The sequence below is a fragment of the Capsicum annuum genome, chromosome 10, assembly GCF_002878395.1.
Source record: "Capsicum annuum cultivar UCD-10X-F1 chromosome 10, UCD10Xv1.1, whole genome shotgun sequence".
Classification (NCBI taxonomy): domain Eukaryota; kingdom Viridiplantae; phylum Streptophyta; class Magnoliopsida; order Solanales; family Solanaceae; genus Capsicum; species Capsicum annuum.
In genome coordinates, this window is record NC_061120.1 from 89,202,454 (window position 1) to 89,207,529 (window position 5,076).

The 5,076-nt window shown below is 33.9% G+C and overlaps 1 long non-coding RNA gene across 3 annotated transcripts; it reads left to right on the forward strand.

Moving 5' to 3' along the window:
* The first annotated feature begins 2,901 nt into the window (after positions 1–2,901).
* Positions 2,902–4,709, forward strand: LOC107845738. 3 transcript variants are annotated; one of them, XR_007045775.1, is made up of 5 exons: positions 2,902–3,077; positions 3,167–3,281; positions 3,366–3,513; positions 3,757–4,004; positions 4,182–4,709. It is a non-coding gene; the product is annotated as an uncharacterized LOC107845738 (long non-coding RNA). The 3 variants fall into 3 exon arrangements; XR_007045774.1 differs by having other exon boundaries at positions 3,181–3,281; XR_007045776.1 differs by lacking the exon at positions 3,167–3,281.
* Positions 4,710–5,076: the final 367 nt, after the last annotated feature.

Genomic DNA, 5,076 nt, shown 5'->3' on the forward strand with positions numbered 1-5,076 from the left:
GCATATTTCATACTCATACTTGTTTTTTTTTCCCTTTTTGTTAATTTCTATACCCCATGTAAGTATTAACTCGATTGCAGATAGTAAAATACATTCTTTCAGTGTTAGAAATGTGGGGTTCGAGGTAGTGATTGACGAATTTTATAGTTACCTGATATCTCCTTTTGTATCTTGTACTTCTTTTCACATTTTAAGATATTTTAGACTGATCACTTTATTATTCTATATTAAAGACTTGTATCAATGACAATCAAACTTAGAATGTATCTTGAAATTTCTATTTCACCTTTCGTATTATGGGATTTATTCTACTTTTCTTCTTCCACTTCTAATTTACTTTGATTATCTAGTTGGGTTGTGATAGGCTTACCTGTATTGGAGGGTGTGACACGTATCATCAGGTATTGTATTTTGGTTCGTGATAGTAGGCTACTGGCACCAAATTTATTTTGCCGGAATATTAAATTTTATATATATATATATGTGTGTGTGCGCGCGCGTGTGCGTGTATGTATGTATATATATGTATGTATGTAATTAAAATTATCTTTTAGATACTGATATTTTAAATTTCTTTAATAAGAACTCTGATTCTACTATGGGTGTAAATAAGATAGGCAGCCGTGAAGACTTTTTTTTGTTGTTGTTGTAAATAAATAATTTTATTTAATACCAAAATGTGCATACAATCTCTCGACAGGAGCAGACCTCCTGTCTCTCAATAATTTGACAAAATTAAACTATGCTAGTTACTAAATATACATGCGACATATCTAATACAATGTGAAAATCTATCATATCAGCCTCCATTTAGCACTAGCTTTATGTCAAGGATACGTATTCAGCTGCTGTAGAATAGCCTTCCATTGTTGTAGTTTGCGATCTCTAGTATGCAGAAATAGAGCTAATTCTCTACACACGCTGTTTGGATCATAGTGTCCTTGCTGGAACCTTTGTAAATTTCATTCTCTCCAGATCACGTGTATCACCATGGCAAAAAGACAACTGGTGAGACTACCTATGCCTGTCCTCTTTTTCGCCAAGCTAACTACCCAGTTTAGCTATGTTTGCCAGGGGCCAATGGTTTTGTGCACCCTACTTGCCCAATTTAACATTTTCTCGTAATTTTCTCCTACCATACCTCTAGACCCATCCTTGTTTAAGATTTATCTTTGTTTTTTGGTTAATTTTTTTTTTTTTTTTTTTGGGTCAAATTTAATCAATCTCTAACATACTACTTATTGATATTCTCCATAAAACACTCACTTAAAAGTAAAATCAATATATTAGGAAAAAGTATAAAGTTAAAGGGATAATAGGTAAATACACATCTAAGCTATTTTTTTTGTGAGTTTCACACTTTAACTATCAGTTGCTTTCATTTCTTACGTGAACTATCAGCGACCATTTATATATTAAAGACACCTAATTGAGTAGTCAATGATAGTTTAGCTATGAAAGAAAAAAGCTTATAGTTAATCTAGTCAAGTTCGAAGTCATGTATTTTAATACATCGATGATTATATAAAAAAAAATAATTGATAGTTAAAATGTGAAATTAGTATGAAAATGGTACTTCAAATATGCTTTTGACTGTTAGCTCAAAATTAATCCTATCATGAGTTAAATAGTTAGCTGTATTGAAACCAACCGAGACTTTACAGTATATATCCTTCTCAACGACTCATTATTCATATTGATAAATTATTAATTACTACTACTATATATTCTTCTCTTGTTCTTTGCTGTTATTCTTCAACTTTAGGTATTTACCTTCGCTTTTGCATCTCTTTTATTATTCTTTGTATTTTTGAGATATTATATTGTTTTTCAATCTGTATAGATCTTGGCACTAAATTTTGCTTTGACTTGTTTTCTACAGATCTGAATCTCTATAGTTTTAATTTGTATTTTATTATTTCTTACTTTTCCTCTCTAATTTTGCACTTTAAAGATGCTTCACAGTACTCAAAGTGAGTCTTTTAGTATGTTCTATTTGTCATTTGTGTTGTAAGTTAGCTGACGTTGTGGTTTGTATTTGAAGATTAAACTTCAGGATCTTACTGGGAAGCACTCAGATGCGTAGGATCTTATCAGGAAGCACTCAGATGCTCTTGAAAATCTCCCCCAATGTGAGGAAGCATGTTGAGGTTGTGAGGGAGATTCAGGCACGTGCATCTTTTACTAGTTATTGTTCAAAAGTTTTACTTATGGCACTTAACTATAGTCTTTCTATTTGTTATTGACTTCTCTAAGCATACATTGTTATCTTTTGCATATCATAATATATATGTTATCAGGACTTAGAAGTAAATGGGGGTTTAGTTTACTTCGATAAAGAGCATTTCAGTTAATCAGGTTGCAAATATGTTATACGATAATTTATCATAGGAACTCAAAAATATGTACGAATGTCACGTCTAAGTTTCGAACCTACAACTTAGAGCAATGTTTAACCAGATGTCACAAGATGTTTCCCTTATGTCAAGATGATTTAAGGATATAGTTTTTCCCTATTTTTGTGCATAATGATTTTTTGTTCCTTTATGCAAGGTAGCACTTCTGGTTGTGGCTGTACTTCAAAAACCATTGTAATTGAAAAGTTTACTTAAAGAAAAGATCTACACTTGGTGTTTTAGAACTTATTTACTCTTTGACATTTTGAGTGTCATATATGGTGCATGATAGTGATATAGCTCAAGAATTTGCTTATTTTAGCAAGCATCCACAAAATCTTGTATCAAGTCAAAACACCTGACTATTTGAAAGGACTTGGATTTATTAGTAAGATTCTAGCTCTGTTCGTTGGTTTTTGTTCTTTAAGTTATAGACTGAAACACAACTTTTGCATCTTATTGTGAAGTTGTTATCCGAGGCTAATCTATTTCTGGCTTATTATAGATTTAAGAAGCTGATCTATTCTAAGTTGCAACGTGTATGGGGCTAGAGGAGGATATTGAAGTAACAGATGATATTGGTATTGTAGATGCTATTCTAGCATCTAGTGCTGAAATGAAGCAGATCTCTTGGATTCGTAGCGTTGCCAAATTTTATTAGGGCCTGTCTTTGTTGTAAAGGTATCCTTAATGCCCTTAACTTACATATTTAGTTGTTTTGGGTCAAAATCACATGATCTTCTAACTATGTTGCTTGAATTCTCTAAAAGTAGTGTATTTTCAGAGAAAAGATTTGAGAATGACATCGAAAGTAAACGAGTCATCACAACTTGGCATTCTATATTGTTGTGAATTAAGAGACCTCCATTTTTCTTTCTTGGCTGGGTAAGACGCTCAAGGTTTACCTTTTGTCTCTTGCCCAAGATTATCTGCAATTTTGCAATTACCACTTCTTTACTTATTATGCAGTTAAATACCATGGCGTAAATGGTGCCGTATGGTTCTTGGAATGGATTCTCTTCACTCAAAATAAGAACTAAAAGATTCATTCAATATTGAAACTCAAGACGAGGTAAAAAAAGAAGAAATTACATTGGAGGAGATCGATGCCTTAGAGGTTTGCCTATTTAACTTCCAGGATTTATGTGTGTTAGTGTATCTAGCATTTATAAGGGAGAGATATTATCCATTTACTTTTAAGTATAGCTTTCTATCAGAAGGTAATGGGAATATAATTGGTGGATGATCATCACACAAATTTTTAACTTTGATCAAAATATGCAAAATTATCACAACCAAGGAGTGTGGTTTCGCACATTAGAAACTCAATTGATGGAATGGACATTTATGTGTCGTGTAGGAGGTTCGTCTTGCAATTGAGTATATTTTCATACCCAGTGGAAAGTATGTTGAACTTCTCCCAAGGTGGTGATCTGAGACAGTTGCCCAACACCTCAAGCTGGTTGAGAGCTATTGGAAGATGCCTGTAGCTGGTTGCAAAATATTCAGGTATTGAATCAAGCCCGAGGCTGCAAATCTTTCCTCAGAATCTATACACGAAGATTTTTGCAAAGCTGGCGAGATCCATTTCAAGTCAGAATATCACAGGTTCTGACTCATAGATTGTTAGTAGTGTTTTAGACTTTCTTGCTATAGCATCTTGATGAGTGGTGAGTTTACCACTCATTTGCACTCAGTATTCGAGCACACTACTATGATTTAAATGTATGAATAGAAAAATTTTGTGGTTTAATGCACTATTTTCCACATCTTACAAGCATACAGATTATGAGAAGAAAAGAGGTTGATTTGAGCTGATCAGGATCAAAATGGAGAAACGAAGTGCAGCTGGAAGACCTAGAGCAGAAATCAGCCTCAGTTACCGTAATCGCAGTTTGAGGGCTGCGATCATGGCTAGTTAAGCCATGTCAAATGAACTCTATAGGGGTGCTCTTAATGCGATCGCGGTCAAGTTTCAGCGATCGCGACAACGCGGGATTATGCTTAAGGGCAATTTTCTAATTTGTCCCAGTCGACCACAAATTCCTTAAAGGATCAAACAATTCTCATTTTTGGATATTCTAGAGATTTTTATCCTATCCTTTAGTTTAGGATTTTTGTATCACTTGGAGCTTGGAGCAAAATTTGTACTAATCTTGAGATAAGAAGATACTAGAGTGACTCCTAAGTGAAGAACTGACAAATCCCATAGAGGATTCATCGGAATTTAAAGTGTGGTTCGCATTCACTTTATTTTTCATGAATCAAATTGATAGAGATGTTGGTATATTTTTGTTTATTATCTTTATGAGTTACTGGTTTTTTCTCTTGGGATTATGTTAGAACAGGGTGCAATTGTGTGTGGGTTGTGATGTATTTGTATAGATTCTAGTTTGTTGATGATGGGTTTTGTTATTTCTGGGTTTAATTAGTTGGATTTGGCAGGTGAAAACCCCAAACACCCAAAATAGGTTTGTGGGTGAAAATCCAAACTCTTGAAAGAGCACAACATCCTTGAAAGAGGGATGTGGGCGAACTCTTGGAACCCATTGAATCCTTGAAAAAAGGCTATGGGCGACAAGTCAATAGTGGACAACAATGAGTATAGGTTACTATCTTTTGCTATATTAGAATTAAGGGTGAATAGAGAGTAGGCTATGTTTTGGGCGTCGTCCTAGAA